General features: G+C 40.3%; 1 protein-coding gene across 1 annotated transcript in view; it reads right to left on the bottom strand.

Moving 5' to 3' along the window:
* EYS (EGF-like photoreceptor maintenance factor) overlaps nt 1–21,186 on the bottom strand; it is a 1,472,906-nt gene that overhangs the window by 108,640 nt on the left and 1,343,080 nt on the right.

Below are 21,186 nucleotides of genomic sequence, written 5' to 3'. Positions count from 1 at the left end.
TGAGAGTGTCTGTGAGGGCAGAGCTGAAAAGTATGCTCACCTGAAGGTAAGCCTTCTCCAGAGGGGAACGTGACTGGGAGTCTGGTGTTCCTGCTTTCCCTGCATCTATTTCCCCCCTTTTAAAGTAAAGGTAGCCCTAGCTTGTCTTTGCAGACTCACTCCTCCACCATTCTTGGCACCCCATGACCTGGTAGCTGCTGGTGGGTTTGCCCACTCAGAGGGGAGAGCCTGGCAGAGAACAGATGATCGATGCCTCGTGGTGCAAGTGGAAGGGACTGGGGCAGATAGATAGATGGTTGATGATGTTGTTTGGGTACTAGATCCAACCATGACTCTGCAGTTACATGGACCAGTGGATTTAACCCCTTTTTGGTCTTCACGCCAGTCCGAATGGGGGTTTTGTCACTTGGCAGTTAAATGAATTCTATTTAATATTAATGCCCTTCCCTTCCCTTTTTTCCCCTTTATTGCTTTAGCCCACACACCCTGCCATGTATGAATCTTTAGTTTTTTCCCTCTGCTTACATCTTATCTTCTAAACATGACTGTTAACGCTTAAGGACAGGTGCCAGGACCGTCTCCCAGATTAGTATGCCAGCATCTTTTGTTTCATGACTCAGCTTCCCAATCTACTTGCAGATCTTGCCCATACCAGGGAATTTTCCTCTTGTCCTTCTCATCTTTCTGGTCTCTTCATATCCTCTTTCCATTTTTACCCCCCTTAGTCCAAAATAAATTTACTTGCAGGAAAGTATCATACTAATGAATACCCAATTTTGAAATCTGAAGCGGTTCCCTTTCCAAAAATGTCCATACTTTCCTATTAATTCTCTATGTTAATGGGATGAAGCACTCTTGAGAGAATTTATGTATCAGATAGCAGGTAAATCTAGCTTTGGTGGGTGAGGCTTTGAGACCCTCAGATTTTGTTGACACATAAGGTGCTGAACGTGAGTGACCAGTAATTTACTCATTTGGTAACGTCCATGGCAACTTGCATAGTGTTCTACACTTAGTACACAGAGAATCTCACAGGTTTTCAGAGATGGGAAAAAAATTTAGGATCAATATCACTAAGATGGTTATAAAGCACCCTAAACAAATTCTTTTGGTTTGGGGATTACAAACCAGAATTTTGAGGACCCTTGAGCCAACGCTGTTCCTTCTTGCCTGAGAATAGTGGCAAAAGCATAGCCAGACTATCGGGCAGGGACAGAGAGATACCTTCTGGTGTGACTTAAAGTGTTAGGTAGGAACTTAATGTTTGGGGCCATGGATAAATCCCATGTAATTTCACCTCCACTCACTTAACTTGGAATTGAAAGCTCAGTATTAAGCATCTGTATTCTGGGATAAAGTCCTGGAGAGTAAGACTCTTGAATGCGGCATTCTGGAAGGACCAAATTCATCTTTTTATAGTAAAGGAGAATGCCACATATATGAAAGTCAAACGAATCTAAATATTGATTGATTTAAGTGCTTGAATCATGTAGACCTAACCAGATTTGAAATGTAGGAAAGATGCTTTTCTGTTACAAACTGAGGAAAGCACTAATTTTAATCATGTCCTATTGATCAATCAAGCCTCATTTCCTTTTTGCTTTCATCAGGTGTTGGAAGAAGTTGGTTGTTATAAATTCATGCGGAGATGACTAACCGCATACATCTGTACGTCAGCAGGCAGCTAGAGCAGAGAGAGACATGGAAATTCTATAGAAAATGCTGCATGAAAGGGGAAGAGCACCTCATCTGGCTGACCGGGAGCAAGTGCCCAGAGCCATCTTGTCCATCTTGATATTCCACTAGAAGCAGTGCATCAGCCAACTAAAATTTTGCCAGATGATGATGCCTCAATATATTTCACTTCAATTGCACCTTCGAGTTCCAAAATATTTCCTGGAGTGCCAGATATTTCACTGGTAGTTTTCATAAAATCTATTTTTGCTACCAGCTGTACTACTTGGACCTAAAGGTTTCTCCTATTCGGATCTTGCTAAAGATTGCATTACTAAATCCCAACTTCTTCAAGTTGTCTGTGTTTGCTGTCACTCAACTCAAATGACACCTCTCCACACCCCGAAGTAAATGGCAGTGTTGTCCAGGAAAGTAAGCGCCCCGAGGCTGAAGGACCTTGGTAACAGTCTATGTTTGGAAACAATGATTAACACGATGTCACCTTCCTTGACCCAATTTTCTTTCAACGTTGCAACATCACTGTGAGTGTACTGGACACTGTCTAATTAGTTATGGGAGAACATATTTACATGCAGTCCACTTTTTTAATTTGAAAATATTGTAAAAATCTTATCCTTCACAGACCTGGGAACAATATAGAAAACTGTTTTGCAAATCTTCCTCTAAGGAAGTCAGGGCACTTTTCTGAATTAAAAGTACGTCTGGGAAAGAACCCAGGTATCGGCAAAGTTCTTACCTGTAAACCATAATACCATATTTACTGCCAATTGCTGTCAACCAGTGTTGGCTGTGCACCTATGTCAGGGACAGAGCCATGTGCTATGGAATCAATGACTTGCTTCTGCTCTTGTTTGGGAAGACAGTATAAGTGCATGAACTAATCTTCGTAAGACACAGCCTAAGTATGTGAAAAGGGAATTTGGGCAGTAGGCAAGGATTTTAAGACCTTAGCTGTGTGATACGTGGATTCAAATGCCAGTAACTTCTAAAAGCTGCTCTGAGGCCTGGCACCACAGAATGTTACCAGGGGCTTTTATCCACGTGGCTTTTAAAATGCAGATTCCTGTGCTGCCCCTGCCTTCTGAGATTTTGATTTAGGAGCTGGAAGGTGAGGCCCAAGATTCTGTGTTTTTTTTTTTGTTGTTTTTTTTTTTGTTAATGATTTTTTATTATATTATGTTAGTCACCATACAGTACATCCCCGGTTTCCGATGTAAGGCTCAATGATTCATTAGTTGTGTATAACACCCAGTGCACCATGCAATACGTGCCCTCCTTACTACCCATCACCGGTCTATCCCATTCCCCCACCTCCCTCCCCTCTGAAGTCCTCAGTTTGTTTCTCATAGTCCATAGTCTCTCATGTTTCATTCCCCCTTCTGATTACCCCCCCTTTCTTTATCCCTTTCTTCCCCTACCGATCATCCTAGTTCTTATGTTCCATAGATGAGAGAAATCATATGATAGTTGTCTTTCTCTGCTTGACTTATTTCACTTAGCATTATCTCCTCCAGTGCCGTCCATGTTGTAACAAATGTTGAGAACTCGTTCTTTCTGATAGCTGAGTAATATTCCATTGTATATATGGACCACAACTTCTTAATCCAGTCATCTGTTGAAGGGCATCTCGGCTCCTTCCACAATTTAGCTATTGTGGACATTGCTGCTATGAACATTGGGGTGCATATGGCCCTTCTCTTCACTACGTCTGTATCTTTGGGGTAAATACCCAGTAGTGCAATGGCTGGATCATAGGGTAGCTCAATTTTTAACTTTTTAAGGGACCTCCACACTGTTTTCCAGAGTGGCTGTACCAACTTGCATTCCCACCAACAATGTAGGAGGGATCCCCTTTCTCCACATCCTCTCCAACAATTGTTGTTTCTTGCCTTGTCTATTTTTGCCATTCTAACTGGCGTAAGGTGGTATCTCAGTGTGGTTTTGATTTGAATTTCCCTGATGGCTAATGATTTTGAACATTTTTTCATGTGTCTGTTAGCCATTTGTATGTCTTCATTGGAAAAGTGTCTGTTCATATCTTCTGCCCATTTTTTGATTTGTTTATTTGTTTCTCGTGTATTGAGTTTGAGAAGTTCTTTGTAGATCTTGGATACCAGTCTTTTATCTGTAGTGTCATTTGCAAATATATTCTCCCATTCCGTGGGCTGCCTCTTAGTTTTTCTGACTGTTTCCTTGGATGTGCAGAAACTTTTAATCTTGATGAAGTCCCATAAATTCATTTTGTCTTTTGTTTCTCTTGCCTTTGGGGATGTGTCATGAAAAAGGTTGCTTTGGCCGATGTCGTAGAGGTTGTTGCCTATGTTCTCCTCTAGAATTTTGATGGATTCCTGTCTCACATCGAGGTCTTCCATCCATTTGGAGTTTATTTTTGTGTATGGTGTGAGATAGTGGTCAAGTTTCATTCTCTTGCATGTAGCTGTCCAATTTTCCCAGCACCATTTATTGAAGAGACTGTCTTTTTCCCACCGGATGTTTTTTCCTGCTTTATCAAATATTAGTTGCCCAAAGAGCCGAGGGTCCATTTCTGGGCTCTCTATTCTGTTCCATTGGTCTATGTGTCTGTTTTTGTGCCAGTACCATGCTGTCTTTGTGATCACAGCTTTGTAGTACAGCTCGAAATCTGGCATTGTGATGCCCCCAGCTTTGTTTTTCCTTTTCAACAGTTCCTTGGAGATTCGGGGCCTTTTCTGTTTCCATACAAATTTAAGGACTATTTGTTCCAGTTCTTTGAAAAATGTCCTTGGTATTTTGATCAGGATAGCATTGAAAGTGTAGATTGCTCTGGGTAGCATGGACATTTTAACTATGTTAATTCTTCCAATCCATGAGCATGGAATATCTTTCCATCTTTTTATGTCTTCCTCAATGTCTTTCAAGAGTGATTTATAGTTTCTAGAATATAGGTCCTTTACGTCTCTGGTTAAGTTAATTCCAAGGTAACGTATGGTTTTTGGTGCTATTGTAAATGGGATGGATTCCCTAATTTCTCTTTCTTCGGTCTCGTTATTCGTGTATAGAAATGCAACTGATTTCTGAGCATTGATTTTGTATCCTGCCACGTTACTGAATTGCTCTATAACTTCTAATAGTTTGGGAGTGGCTTCTTTTGGGTTTTCCATATAGAGTATCATGTCATCTGCAAAGAGAGACATTTTGACTTCTTCTTTGCCAATTTGAATACCTTTGATCCCTTTTTGTTGTCTGATTGCTGTTGCAAGGACTTCTAGTACTATGTTGAATAATAGTGGCGAGAGTGGGCATCCTTGTCGAGTTCCTGATCTTAAGGGAAAGGCTTCCAGCTTTTCCCCATTGAGAATAATATTTGCAGTAGGCTTTTCATAGATGGCTTTTATGAGATTGAGAAATGTACCTTCTATTCCTACACTCTGAAGGGTTTTAATCAGGAAAGGATGCTGTATTTTGTCAAATGCTTTTTCGGCATCGATTGAGAGGATCATATGGTTCCTGAGTCTTTTCTTGTTGATATGATGTATCACGCTGATTGATTTGCGAATATTGAACCACGCTTGCATCCCAGGTATGAATCCCACTTGATCATGATGGATAATCCTTTTAATGTACTGTTGGATTCTATTAGCCAGGATCTTGTTGAGGATTTTGGCGTCCATATTCATTAGGGAAATCGGTCTGTAATTCTCCTTTTTGATGGGGTCTTTGCCTGGTTTGGGGATCAAGGTAATATTGGCCTCATAGAATGAGTTTGGTAGCTTTCCTTCTATTTCTATTTTTTGAAATAGCTTTAGGAGAATAGGTATTATTTCTTCTTTGAATGTTTGGTAGAATTCCCCAGGAAAACCGTCCGGGCCTGGAGTTTTGTTATTTGGAAGGTTGTTTATCACTGACTCAATTTCTTCATAATTAATTGGCCTGTTTAAGGAATCAATTTCTTCTGGTTTCAATCTTGGTAGTTTATAGGTTTCCAGGAAGGATTCCATCTCTTCCAGATTGCTTAGTTTATTGGCATATAGCTGTTGATAAAAATTTCTAATAATCCTTCCAATTTCAATGGTGCTCGTTGTGACCTCTCCTTTTTCATTCATAATTTTAATAATCTGGGTCCTTTCTCTTTTCTTTTGGATAAGTCTTGCCAGTGGTCTGTCAATTTTATTGATTCTCTCCAAGAACCAGCTTCTAGTCCTGTTGATCTGCTCTACTGTACTTCTGGTTTCTGCTTGATTGATTTCAGCTCTAATTTTGGTCAACTGCTTCCTCGTGCGTGGATTAGGCCTGTCCCTCTGTTGTTGTTCTAGCTTCTTGAGGTGAGAATATAAAAACTGCATTTTAGATTTTTCTATTCTTTTGAGTGAGGCTTGGATGGCTATGTATTTCCCCCTTAGGACTGCCTTTGCAGTATCCCATAGGTTTTGGACTGTTGTATTTTCATTCTCATTGGTCTCCATAAATTGTTTAATTTGATTTTTGATTTCCTGGTTTACCGAGTCATTCCTGAGCAGGATGGTTCTTAGTCTCCAAGTGTTTGAGTTTCTTCCAAATTTTTCCTTGTGGTTGAGTTCCAATTTCAGAGCGTTGTGGTCTGAGAATATGCAGGGGATAATTTCAATCTTTTGGTATCGGTTGAGACCTGTTTTGTGTCCCAGAACATGGTCTATTCTTGAGAATGTTCCATGGGCATTAGAATAGAATGAGTATTCTTTGGTTCTGGGGTGTAGTGTTCTATATATATCTATGAGGTCCAACTTGTCGAGTATGACATTCAAAGCCTTTGATTCTTTGCTTAGTTTTTGCCAGGGTGTTCTGTCTATTTCTGATAGTGGAGTGTTGAGGTCCCCTACTATTAATGTATTTTTATTTATATGTCTCTTTATTCTGGTTAAGAGTTGGCTTGTGTATCTTGCTGCTCCCCTGTTGGGGGCATATATATTTATAATTGTCATATCCACTTGTTGAATACTTCCCTTAAGAATAATATAGTGCCCTTCTGCGTCTCTAACTATAGTCTGTAGTTTAAAATCCAATTTATCTGATATGAGAATTGCTACCCCAGCTTTCTTTTGAGGTCCATTTGCGTGAAAGATGGTACTCCATCCCCTTACTTTCAGTCTGAATGCATCTTTGGGTTTGAAATGAGTCTCTTGTAGACAGCAAATGGATGGGTCATTTCTTTTTATCCAATCTGCAACCCTGTGGCGTTTTATGGGATGGTTCAAACCATTTACATTAAGACTGATTACTGAGAGATATGATTTTAATGTTGCCATGTTGCCAGTAAAGTCTTTGTTTGTATTGGCTGTGACTTTCTGTTCTGTATCACTCTTGGGGCCTTTTTACTTTTATAGAACCCCCCGTAATATCTCCTGTAGGGCTGGTTTCGTGGTTACAAAATTGGCGATTCTGAAATGTCTTTATTTCTCCATCAATTCTGAATGACAGCCTTGCTGGATAAAGGATCCTTGGCTGCATGTTTTTCTCTGAAAGAGCTTTAAATATGCTCCCCCAACTCTTTCTCTCATTCCAGGTCTGTGTAGACAGGTCTGACGTAATTCTGATGCTTTTGCCTTGGTACGTCAGAAATTTCTTTGCCCTGGCCGCTTTCAATACTGTATCCTTGGATCTCATATTTGCGAAATGCACTATGACGTGATGTGGCGTAGGTTTGTCGTGGTTGAGCTTGGGAGGGGTCCTCTCTGCCTCTTGGACACGAATGTTTGTTTCCCTTGCTAGATTAGGGAAGTTTTCAGCTACAATTTGTTCAAATATCTCTTCTAGACCTCTGTTTTTCTCCACCCCCTCGGGGATGCCGATGATTCTAACATTGGATCGTTTCATTGAGTCAGTAATCTCCCGTAACCTACATTCGTGGGCGTGGATTTTTTTAAGACCATCTTCTATTTTCATTTTTTCCTCTATTAACCCATCCTCCAATTCACTAACCCGTTCCTCTGCTTCTGCGACCCTGGCCGTCAGAGCCTCTAGTTTTGCCTGCATTTGGCTCATAGAATTTTTAATTTCTGTCAGATTCGCTCTCATTTCTGTCCTTAGGGATTCTATATTCTCAGTAACCTTTTCGTTAATAGTTTTTTCAATTCTACTCATCATTTTGACCATTGTTACTCTGAATTCCATTTCTGATAATTTGGTTACATCCATATCCATTATTTCTGTGGCAGAGGCCACAGACTCACTGTCTTTTCTTTGCTGGGGGGGGGGCTTCTCCTTCTTGTCATTCTGATGAGGAGAGGTTGCGGGGTTGTCCAGAGCCCAAATTATTGACTGGGTCCCAGGCCGTGCCCCTTGTTTTATAGGGATCTTAGGGATGTGGGCTTCTTCTTTAAAGATTTTATTTATTTATTTATGTGGCAGCCAACCAGCGAGAGAGGGAACAGAAGCCGGGGAGTGGGAGAGGAAGAAGCAGGCTCCCAGCGGAGGAGCCCGATGAGGGACTCCTTTCCAGAACGCTGGGATCATGCCCTAAGCCGAAGGCAGGCGCTCAATGACTGCGCCACCCAGGCGCCCGGGTTGTGGGCTTCTTGATTTTTCAGCCTGCCTTCTGTGTTCTGGGGGAGGGGCCTGCCGCGCCGATACTCAGGCAACCCTGTTTGGGTAGAGTCTCCGTGTCCCCTGCGAGGGGGGATGGGGATGGGCACTCCCTGAGCCGGTATTTCCAGGCTTTTGTTCTCTGGCGGCTTTCCCTGGCGGCCGGCTGTGCCTCTTCTGAGAGTCAGAGCAGCAGCGGCCAAATTTCAGCCTCTGTCACGGAACAGAAGGATTGCGGCCCGTTCTCCACTGATGTTCTGGCCACTTTAACTCTGTTTCTGTTGGTGCTGCTCAACCCTGCAGCGTCCCGGGTTGTGCGCCCCACACCCGGCGTCCCAGCCCTCACTTCCAGGGCCGGCGTGTCTCTGCCCTTTGTGTTTCTAACGCCGCCAGCCGCCAGCTGCCCCCGCGCGCTCCCGGATCTCCCGGTCTCAGTCTGGATCCAGTGAGCGCACCGGGATTCCGGAGTTCCGCGAGACGCCTGGTGGCGCGCGCACCCGGCTCACGGTCTCAGTCTGCTGTTTTGCGGGTGCCGACCGCGAGCCCGCCCGCTCTCCCGTGCAAGTGGCTGCCGCTTCCCGGAACCCGAACGCGGCGGCTCCCTCCCCCTTCCGTTTATCTTCCGATATCTGTGCACAGATTCATGGCTCCCCACTTCGTACCTCAATACTCAGCGCTGGAGATGTTCATTTGTAGAGATCCAGATGCGTCTTCCTGCGTCTCAGGCTGGTTCCGTGGTTGTTTAGGCTGGTCTGGTACCTATCCAGCTCGACTCAGGGGACCGGCTGAAAACGGTGTCTCCTACTCCTCCGCCATCTTAACTCCCAAGATTCTGTGTTTTAAAAATGTCATCATGTGACCCTCTTGCACAGCCTACTTTGTGCGAAAGCCAGCTCCCTTGAGACAAATTTTCTTCCCCAGAATAAAAGCTCGTTGGGCATTAGTTACTATTGTGTCTAGCAGGATGCCAGGGCATTATAATTTTCTCTTTTCAGGCTACATTTCAGTTTTTGACTAATGTATATCTGAAAACACAATATTTATCCATCAAGGTACAAAGGTTAGAGGGTTTTTATTTTACAGGGCCATATATGGTCTACTGCATGTATCTTACACTTAACCACATAAAGTAAGAAAACATTCAGTCAGTCATTTTAAAGCTTAGTTAAAAAAAGTACTACCTATATAAGTGTATGCAAACATCTATATATTTTGGTATTATAACCATTATAGCATATTCAATTACAAGTCACAATATGGTTAGCATATCAAATGACTGTCATTAAGTTTCTACGGCTATTAAAAATTACCTTTAGAAAATTTAGCTGAATAAAAAAATCAAAGATGCTGGCTTGAAAAGGATGCCCCTGTTTACATAACAGCCAGATGCCTGAAAATTTTCTAGAACTAAAAGGACTCCTGCATGTATTAACATAAAAAAATAAATAACTCTTGCTGCACTCTTTGTAGCTAACGATCATTAGTGGATTTCAGAGTTGACCACCCATGGTGTCAAGAGAGGGGGCGTCTCGGCAGGAAAGTGAGCAGAAATGAGTCCTTATGAATAATGTCTCTAGATACTTCTAAAAAATAAAATTACTGTTGGCAGAAATAACCCATCTCTATGTATAGGCTCTTCTATTTATAGCCCCACAGCACTGGCTTAAGAATGTAAATAAGATCCCAAGTAGCTGTGGTTCAAGTGGAACTTCCGTTCCTTTTTCATGAATTTCACACCACCACAGTAAGAGTCGGCTGATTACAAAGCAATACCCACCAACCCCCCAACCCCCCAACCCCCGCTAGTCTTCACGTTACAGTTTTTGAACTCCTTTCCAGTGAATTGTCAGCTGTGCGTGGAGACGCGACTGTCGCAGCACCCACAGGTCGTTTGTCTCTAAGACAGAGCTGCCTACAAGGATGTTCTTTCTTGCCGTAAGACACACCATCATCTTGGACGTTTTTCTTTTTTTCTTTTTGAAAGTCGCCAAACGTGAAAATATTTGAAAAAAAAATGCAAAAACCAAAATTATCTTAAGGTGGCCTAGAAAATGAACTTGAGAAAACACAGTCTATGTAACATACCCATGAAGGGAGAGCTCAGGGGAGATGTCCTTCGGCTTCAAGGAGCTTTCTTCTTTATGTGAAAACATTTTATTAAAGGTAGAAACAAAGAAGATAAAAAAGGATACGAGCAGTAATAAAAGTTAGAGAATTACATGTGAAGAGATAATATACAAAATAGGGATAATTCACAACAATATAAAATATTTTTGTCTCTTCTTGTTCTAGAATCTGTCCAATTCAATCCGTGCCTATTTTGTGAAGGAAGATTGAATTTATGTTATAATCTCTCTCTCTTTCCCCCTCCCTCCTGCTCTCTCTTAAAGCCATGGTTCACTTTATAAAAAGTTCTTCCTTGGTAGAGAAGGATGGTCAGAAATTTCCTTCCCATTAAGAGCTATCTTTTTCATTCCTTTTGCCATGGGACCCTTCTAAGAGAGGAGCCTCAGAAAATATCAAACCCCAAACAGGGAGCTAACATGGTACAAGTGGCCATAATCTAAATAACATAAATGAGAGATGCATGAGATGCCGGCAGTGGTCAGCTGCTCTTGGATGACAGGGAAAGGAGGTAGGCAAAGATGAAACATATGATCAATCGAATCCGAATCAGTTAATGGTGGGATAAGAGCAAACACAAAGGAGTCTGGTACAAAGAGAAGAGGGTTGGGGAAAAAAGCATGAGGAAGAAGGTACCAAGGGGTGAGAAAATAAAAGAATGCATTAATAATTGTTGAATGATTGTATCATTTCACATGTCTAAAATTACCTTCCCCAATTAAAAAAAAAACACCTCAGGGTTTTAAGATTAGACTTTGTGACCAAGCAACAATTTCATAATAGATTTTCTTACTCCATGTTCATTGTGAAATTAGCCAGTCTCCAGTCCCCCGCACTGGAAGGGCAATTTGGGCAGGATTTAATATAACAGAATCAGTAAATGCAGTGCTTATGAAGCTCTGGAGTTCTCAGATAATTTCCTGTGAAGATAATGTGACTATTTAAGGCTGGAAGAGTTGGTATAAGCTTTTAAAATGCTATTTTAACTCCTACTAAAAAGAAACAAAAATTCTCTTACAATATTTAAGCCAACAAAGTGCTGTTTCACCCATTCCCTTGACCTCACTAATGTTCACATACACACAATTTCTACTCAGCTGTTTCCATGGTGAATTCAACTGTTGCCAGGGAGGTGGAAACAGTGCATGCAGCGTTGATGATTGTTCTTTTCTGATATTAAGAAATATTTACAAAATTGCTGGGGGAGGGATTTATTCCTCACACACATAAGGAATAGTAAATAACTCCCTAGAAAGATACACATTTATAAACATGGAAACATTCGTTATGAACATTGCTATATTCCTATGCTGAATTTGCAACAAGAAATTTAATTTATCCCAATTTCTCACTTTCATCAAGTGTTTATGCTCTAATTTCGCATGGGGAAAAAGCAAGACATTTAGACGACTTCTTGCCTCTAAATATGCTGATGCATCAGACTTGCTCTCAAACTACAGGGAAAGGGGGGACATATGGAACTGTCCCAAACCTCCTTATACAGGGTCAATGTCCTCAGTAATATAGATCAGAGATTACTGACTGCAAGATGTTTAATGCCTACACCTTGAACCATGTGGTATATTTAGCTTATAGTTCTGAGGTCCAGGTACAAGGTTTGCTATACAATTACAGGGAATAGAGAGCCTGGGTGACTCAGTCAGTTAAGCCTCTGCCTTCGGCTCAGGTCGTGATCCCAGGGTCCTGGGATAGAGTTCTGAATCAGGCTTTCTGCTCTGCAGGGAGTCTGCTTCTCCCTCTGCCCCTCCCTCTACTCATTCTCTCTCTCTCTCTCAAATAAAAATCTTAAAAAAAAAAGATTATAGGGAACAATATAAAATTTGCCACTCAATATTTACCCATCACGTAAGAGATTATTTCCTCAGTCCCAAACCCAATTCAGACCTTCAAGTCATGCAGCTTCCGCCCTGTAGCATATCCTACACTTTTGAGTTAGTCCAGGTAACATTCCGAATTCATTTGGCAAAAGGTTTGCGTTAATTTTGGCCTTGACTCCTTTCCTCCTACAAAATTGGTTGTTCAGATCTTTCCCAAGCTCTAAGCCCCGTGTCCCACATTCGTGTGAGATGACTTCACTTCATATTCTACAGATAAAATTGCAGTCATCAACATCAACCCTTAACTTCCCACATCATCTCTTCTCGTTTCTCCTTCCTTCTTTCTTTTTACCCTATTGAAGGGTTTGAGGCAGAGAAATAATCATACTGTTTTAGAATGATCATTCTGAGGCTACGGTTTGAAAATGTACTGGAGGGACACTGAGAAAAGAAGGGATGCCCTTTCCTCTCTTCTTACTCCTGTTGGGGTCATATGCAAGAAACCCAGTGGTGCTCGCCCCCAGCGGGTTTCAGCAGCACTTCCTCAGATGAATTCCCACTAAGACTATGTTCCAGCTGGGTTCCCTGTGAGACTCAAGTGTCCCAGTGGGCGGAGTCTCAGCAAGCTTCAGTAGTAGCCCCAAGAGGGGCTTTCCAGAAAGTTCTGCTGGCTCTCTAGTGGGTGGCTTGTAATAGTGTTTCACAGGCACGCCAGTGGGCAAAGTTCTAGTAAGTGTAGCAGCAGCCCTGTGGGTGGTTTCTCAGTGAGGTCCCTAGCATTCCAGGGGATGGCTTCCCCATGAAGTTCCCCACGAGTTTCAGTGATACCCCAGCAGGTGGCTGCCTAGCAAGTTTCTTCAGCCCATCAGTGGATGGCTTCCTCTTTCCCAATCCCGGCCTGTGGCATCTCAGTGAACTGTTCTGTATCCAGTGACCACATGCTCTCCAAAGTAGTCTAAATACAATCTGTGTGTGTGTGTCTTCCAAATTTGTTCTTTCTTTGAGTATTCTTCCCCAGCCCTAAAAGTAAGGATTGCTCCCTACATTCACTATACCTAAACTCCTAATGTACTCTTTGCCATTTAGGAGTTAATCCTCTGTTACTAGTTAATAATTCTTCCTATTAAATATTCCTAAATTACTATGTGGCTTCTGTCTACTGACTGGACTCTAAATCATATACAGAAGCAAGTTGGGAGGAGGTTATCAATGAAATCCAAGCAGAAGTGTAGGTAAGCTCAACGGAAGCAGACATGGAGAAAAATGATTTTATAGATGTTTAGAGGAAAAATATGTATTTAACTTGATGGTTGGTTTCTGGTTTAGATAACTGAATGGATTTTGATGCCGTTCTTAGAACTGAAGAATACAGATTTGGAAAGTAGGAGAAGAGAGAATACAATGAGCTAACTTTATACATATATTTGAAGCATCCATGGATATCCTAGTGAATATGTTAGGTAGTGTCAAAATAAGTTATGATTGTAAAAAATAATTTGGTTTTGGGGCACCTGGGTGGCGCAGTCGTTAAGCGTCTGCCTTCGGCTCAGGGCGTGATCCCGGCATTATGGGATCGAGCCCCACATCAGGCTCCTCCGCTATGAGCCTGCTTCTTCCTCTCCCACTCCCCCTGCTTGTGTTCCCTCTCTCGCTGGCTGTCTCTGTCAAATAAATAAATAAAATTAAAAAAAATAATTTGGTTTTGATCATAATTAAGAGAACCTATGGATTATTATGTTAGTTGGGGTTGGGGGGAGAGGCACCTGAAGGAAAATAAACTTTGACTCAAATACCTAAAGAATTTAAAGAGCTGGACCAGCTACTTACTGTATCAATAAAATCAGAAAGGTTGCACTAAATGTATTTATCCATTATACTTTTGTTATCAGTACGTGGAAATATGCCCATGTGTGTGGAAACATGGTATGGCAAAGTTCTTTTTAAGCTTAAATGAATATTCTTTTTTAAAAAATATTCTTTTATAAATAGAATTACCATCATGACATAGCTGTTCTTCTAGAGGACAATTTGGTTAGCTTCGTGGGCCTAGTTGAGATGCTAAGTCTATGAGAGAGAGCTCATTGGACAGAAAGCACCCCAGCTCATTTTCATGCAAAACTGTACATGATGCAGGGAGATTGGTAGAAGAAGGAAGGGAAGAATGAAGGGGGGGTAAACAGAAGGGGGAATGAACCACGAGAGACTATGGACTCTGGGAAACAAACTGAGGGCTTGGGGGTGGGGTGAGGGATGGGGGATGGGGATAAGCCAGTGATGGGTATTAAGGAGGGCACATATTGCACGGAGCACTGGGTGTTATATGCAAACAATGAATCATGGAACACTACATCAAAAACTAATGATGTACTGTATGGTGACTAACATAACATAATAAAAAATTTAAAAAAATGTTCATGATGGTGATGCTGCTGCTGATGGTGATGATGATAAATCCTTATAAAATGAAACATCTTTGATGAGTACTAAACTGGACAGGATGTCAGGGCAACAGGAGTAAGTAAACAGGGGTCTCTGTTTGGGGTCATAATATTTCCCCTTAGTCTATTGTTATGCTAAATGTACTAATTAAATATAAAGAATTCCCACCTAAAACTAATTCTGAAGTAGAAAGGCAATTATTTCATCTTAACTGCTGCACTATTTGGAAACTTATTCTATTAGAGTTCAAATTTACACATATTTAGGGTGCGATCTTAGAAGAATATTTTCTGTTAAATTGATACAATTGAGATACAAAGCTCAGAGAACTGAAAACAGCTTTCCTAACAAAAGAACTACTGATAGTAAATCACTGCTTTGCTACCTTTGATATGTGGTCTTCTCTCTTTTTTTTCCCCTTTAATCCTGAAAGGGATAATTTGAGTTTTAAATACAAGAGGTTGAAAGTAGCTTCAGGCTTTTTCAATTAAAAGTTTAAGTTTTCAACTTCTTTGCACAGAAAAAGACTAAATCTCTTCTTGGAATTGGTTGACATGATGTTAAAATGGACCGTGCTATTTCTTTGAAAACCATGTACAATGGACAGCCTTCATTAGAAGGTGTTTCCGCTGGAGGCAAGCTTCTCAGTTCAGTGACCTTATGGAAGGTAAAGGACAGTTTTAAAAGCATTTATACCTAGTTAACACTTTTTTGACACTCTGTTAGATGTGACAATTTTCTTTTACTTTAAATGGATAAAAAAAGAGATATAGTCAACTTTTCCTGCTGTTTCCATAGTTTCAATTAGTTTCTTTCCCCTCAATTGCTCTATCAGATGGGCTAGATAAGATTTCACTATTTGGTGGGACCATTTTAAGCCTCTTTTCCAGCAGTTTGTTATTTTTAAAGCTCCAATGATTCACCATAAAATGCATCTCCATCTGCAGGAAGCAATTCTTAAATTGCTTCACTCAACAAATCCAAAACTGCTAGGCTCACTATGGCACAGAAATAGAACTGGTTTGGAAGGGGATTACCTATTGGGTTCAGAAAACCTTCTTCTGAGACAGGTTACAGCATGGAACAGATCTCTGAATGCCAGAGGCGACTTTAAATTTTTTTCAGTAAGAATCATTTGAAGTTTTGTTTCCTGGGTTTGAACTCTTTCCTGATAAAAAAGTTGTATTTTCCGGTAACTAACATTATGAGTTACTAGTTGTTGCGAACTCTCCAATCAGTTCAAACTGAATTAAAATTTTCTCTGCAACTTAAAATTGTATTTGAATGGATACATATTTAAATACCCTTTTCTCAGAATTTATTAAATCTTAACTTGAATTCAGTTCTTTTAAAACATTTTTTTAAATTTAAATTCAATTTAGTTAACATACAGTGTATTATTTGTTTCAGGGGTAGAATTTAGTGATTCATCAGTTGCATAAAACACCCAATACTTATTACATTAAGTGCCCTCTTTAATGTCCATCACCCAGTTACCCCATTCCCCCATGCACCTTCCCTCTAACAACCCTCAGCTTGTTTCCCATAGATAGGGGTCTTGAATTCAGTTCTTTTTTTTTTTTTTTAAAGATTTTATTTATTTATGTGACAGAGAGACAGCCAGCGAGAGAGGGAACACAGCAGGGGAGTGGGAGAGGAAGAAGCAGGCTCCCAGAGGAGGAGCCCGATGTGGGACTCAATCCCGGAACGCCGGGATCACGCCCTGAGCCGAAGGCAGACGCTTAACGACTGCGCTACCCAGGCGCCCCTTGAATTCAGTTCTTAATTCATTTCATTTAATCTCTCTCTTTCCCCTTCCATGGCACATATATGAAAATACTAGACTTTAGCAATAGAGTTGAATTTTGGACATAGGTTTTACTTACACTAACCTGTAAGATGGGGTAGAAAATCTTGATTTATCTTAGTTGTTTTAAATCTAATTTAAGTAAAATAGAAACCAACAATGCAGGTCAAAGGACAAAGAGTTGTTTGCCAGTTTAATTCTTATGTAGGAAGCTACTACTATCCTTGGGATTTAGAAAGGTTGATTATTCTATAGGATTTTTAAAGACAGGTTACGATTTATCTTAATCCTATGTCAGCATTTCCCTGAGACTGATTTAGCCTTCCTTTCACACTAGAAAGAAGAGACACAGTAGACTTTTAATTGAAAAATCCTGCCATTACTTTCAACCTCTGATATTGAAAATCAAGTTATCTTGTTCTAAAACAGAACAAAAAAGAACTTGCTAATCTGGAAGTTATTCAGGACTCATTTGTTATCAAAAGTATTGTTAGTGACTATTTCAATTCCTTCAGGAAACCTTTAGGTATGAAGGCATATCATAGTACATAAAACAGACTATTTAAGGGATACCTTGTTTTATTACAAAAGGTGTCACTTAAGTCTCCAATAAACAGCTCCGTACAAGTATTTTTCAGAGCTACCATTTGCCAAAAGCAGTGCTTTCACATTGTGTTTAGTTTTGCTCTAAAGTTCCGTGAAGGTGTTCCCCAGCCTGCCTTCATAAGGCGCAAAGGGTCACTTTGCCGTCCTCAGCCAGAGATAGTTCACTTTTATCTTGAATTACTCATTTTTTAAAAGATTTTATTTATTTATTTGACAGAGAGAGAGAGCACAAGCAGGGGGAGTGGGAGAGGGAGAAGCAGACTCCACCTGAGCAGAGAGCCCGATGTGGGGCTTGATCCCAGGACCCTGGGATCATGACCTGAGCCGAAGGCAGCCGCTTAATGACTGAGCCAACCAGGTGCCCCTCATTCATTTGTTTTCAACAAACATTTACTGGACTTCTCTGTGCCAGGTACCACTAGGCACTGTAACATTGTGGTGAATAAAACAGATACAGTTCTGTTTTCTATTAAATTTACAATCTGAATAGGGAGATAGGAATTAAGCAATTGGGTATAAAATGATAAATTATGTTAAGAGCTAAGAAAGAATATCCCATGGTGCTACCTACAGGAGATGACCGCAGGGGGATTCTTTGAGATGGCAGGCAGAGGGGAATTTTCAGTGTAATTAATAATTAGACTGAATATAAAAAATAAGGAATTGGGCTAAGTGAAGAGTGGGGAGTGTTTCAAACAGTGAGGCACATGTATGAAGGCCAGGATATGAGAGAAAGCCTGACACATCTCAGGATTCAAAAACAACCATTATGCCTAGAGTTCAGAAAAAGGGAGAGGATTTGAAGAACTAGGCACAGGCTATGATCATGCAAGGATGTCTCTGATTTTATATCAAAATATACTCAACATTTCTGTTATACATAAGAGTGCGATTTTTCCCCATCAGTCGATTAAGGAGAACTGTAAAAAGAATCCCTACTATACATCATAACATAGTGTCCCCCTTTCTTGGTTCAATGACCTCATTCAGCCAGTAGTCAGTCACACTACTCCTTAGCTTTTAAAGCAATGGCTTCCTACTACATTTGGAATAAAATCCAACTTTTTTTTTTTTTTTTTTTTTTTACGAGGGCGCACAGGGCTGGATGTGTTCTGGCCCTTGCTTTCCTCTCTGACTTGTCGCTTTCCACTTAATCACTGTGCTCCTGCTTCACAGACCTTTAATGTAGCATGTCAGATCCCTGGGCTCACCTGACTTCAGATGTGGCTATACTGCGCAGTTCCCAGGGAACTGGGGACTAAACACACTCTACTTCTCACCATGAGAAGCGTATACATCACTTTTGCCTTGGACCCAGGACCTCTCACAGACCCTTTTTACCCCCGTGCAAACATTGCCCAAAAGAGCAAGTGTAATGCCCCACTGGACAACCTCAAGAAGGTGGTGGTTGGAATGCTTCTGCCTCTCACCCTTTAGGTGAACATTTCTTGCAGACTTTCCATAGGCTTTTCAGGAGGTCTCTGCAGAATTGAGCTCTGCTCTGCCAAAGGCGTGACTTGATAACTTCCCCTTCCACTGACTTCCCCCCTGCTCTTTCTGTCTCCAGTCCTTTACTTGCTCTTTGGGATCACCTCCAAAAAATTGCTTATACCTAAGCCTATGATACGACTTGTTTTTTGGGGGAACCTGAGCTTTGGTCCTAATCTTTCTGTTTTGCAAACCTTCTACATTTGTTCCCCATTTAAGCCCTTTGCGCTCTGCCTAGAACCCTTCTCCCCTTTTGTACGATCTTTGCATGGCTGATGTCTTCTCATCATTAAGTTCTAGCTGACATGTTATGTCTTGAAAGGAGTCTATCCTTGAAACTAATGTTGCCGCCAGACTGTTCACCTCTATTATCACTCTTAATATGTTTATTACAACTGATCACTTTTGAAATATTCCTATTTATTTTCTTATAAATTTATTTGATTACTCATTTACTGCCCACTACATAGAATGTATGTGTCAGGAGAGTAGAATCCTTAGTATGCAACAGAGACTTGTGTCTCTCAGAGCCTAGAGGAGTGGCCAGCATGCAATCGTTACCAAATAAACGTGTGTTGAAGGAATTAACAAAAAAAATTCCATGTGTTTTCAGGGTGAGATAATAAAATAAAGAATGTAATGTTTTTTCTTTTCAGAACATAACTGAAACAATCTCTTAAGGTGCTCCTACTACTAAAGAGATATATGTAAAGTTTCTTTACAGTAAATGAAAAGAAGATAAAAATGTCCTGAATTTTTAAATGGAGCTTTCTTTTACTGACAACTTTCCAATTATTTTTAGTTTTACTAATAAACTCTCCTGACTGGACAGTGATTACTTTTGTGGGAGAATAAAAGGGAATGGACTGGTTGGCGGCACAAGGGAGCTTGAGTGTGGAAATACTTTTTATCCTGATCTGGGTTGTGGTTCCGTGGGTGTATACATATGCAAAAATTCACTGAGTGGTATCCTTGAGATTCGTGTGTTTTGATGTATGTAAGTTATCTTTAAATATATATATTTAAAAACTCTTGACTTAGTTTGGTTCCTGGTAAGCAAAAATATAAACCAGTTTTGCAAGCATTAAGAATGCAAAAACTTCTTTCATGTCAAGTTTGTTTTTTGATTAGTCCATAAAATCCTGATTCTTGAAATTTTAGGTGGGCCAATAATACTTTGGACATGTTTTAACATTTAAATTCTCAAATACACTTCATTAACACAGTGAAAGATCAATCTATACTGCATACATTCTTGGAGAGAAGTCTTTCTTCTATAAAAATATTATTTTCTCTGGAAAATGTAACTTTTGTCGGTAGGAATTGCATATTAATTTAAATTACCTTATCGGCTGTTATAAAAATAATATATCTTAAAGTTTTTAGTCCTTGGTCCTGTGAAGAAATACTCTATTGTCTGTGTGGAGCACTTCCATTTTTATTAAATTTGTATTTGCCTGTTCTCTCCATTTGGGTCTCAGGCTAAATTACATGGCTAAATTAACACCAATTTAAGTGTAGTTTCTAAACGGAAATCTAATATCCTCCAGTATCTTACTCACAAATGCTGTGTTTTATAAATAGCAATTATGTTTTTTTGACGGTGCAGTGATGATTCATATATTCCATGAGGCACTGAAAGTCCAGAAGTAATTTAGTAGCATTAGGACGCACCCCAGTTGCTGGCCAAGTAGGCTGCTGCTTTTGTGGTATGGGCTGAGAGGTTGGAAGTTCTCCAGTCCAAAAATATCTGCCCATTGTCCTGTGGCTGCTCCATAAAAACCTATTTTCAGGACTCTGTTCTTTTTAGGTAGAGAATTAAGGATTCTTCTCATACTTGAACACTGCTTCAATGCCACCTTCTCAATGATACCCATGACCAGAACTAATTTCTTTTATTTTTGACACATTGATGCCATTCACTTACCCATTCAGACACTCAGTAATATTTATGAAGCCCTGACATGAATCAGGCCTAAAGTGGCCTTGAGGATAGACAAATAAGACATAACTACCTCTGAGGAAGATTTTAGTTTAGTTCTTAAAATTGGTTTCTCATTAGAATTGCTATGCGAAAATGCAGATTTGTCAAAAATACAGATCCACAGGCATGGGAAATGGGCATGTATATTTTTCACAAGTTTCTAGATGATTGTGATGCACATTTCTAGTGACCTGGTTTCCATTCTTTCATAATATTTCCACTACAAGAACTTGACCCACTTTGGGAGTAAAAAGAGTCTTTATATTGAACTGAGTCTCTCCAACTTATTTTAGATGTAAGCACTGGTTATGATTGTACTGCTTGGAGGGAATATTCTTCTTCCAACGTGAATGGTGGATAGTGAGTGATATGTCAAATATTTGTTGAACACAAAATGAATGACTGACAATCTTTTCAAATTGAGCTGTCTTCAGAGAAAACATCCCTCGTATGACATGGCTTCAAGACCTATAAAAGAACTTAAAAAGTTGGCATCTGAGATTCCTGGTTTCTAGGGTGAAAAAAAAAAAAGGAAACTTAACACCCAATGCTTTTGCCATGCCTTCATTTAAAAGCGTCTAAATAATTTATACATTTTTTGTTGAGCAAAAGAAAACAGCTTCATATTTAATGGCATGGATCACACAAGATATTCTTTTTTTTTTTCT

Source organism: Ursus americanus, chromosome 29, assembly GCF_024610735.1.
Source record: "Ursus americanus isolate L20-20 chromosome 29, mUrsAme1.1.p, whole genome shotgun sequence".
NCBI classification, from domain to species: domain Eukaryota; kingdom Metazoa; phylum Chordata; class Mammalia; order Carnivora; family Ursidae; genus Ursus; species Ursus americanus.
Note: the sequence above shows the minus strand (reverse complement) of the source record. Positions and strands in the feature narration are given on the sequence as shown.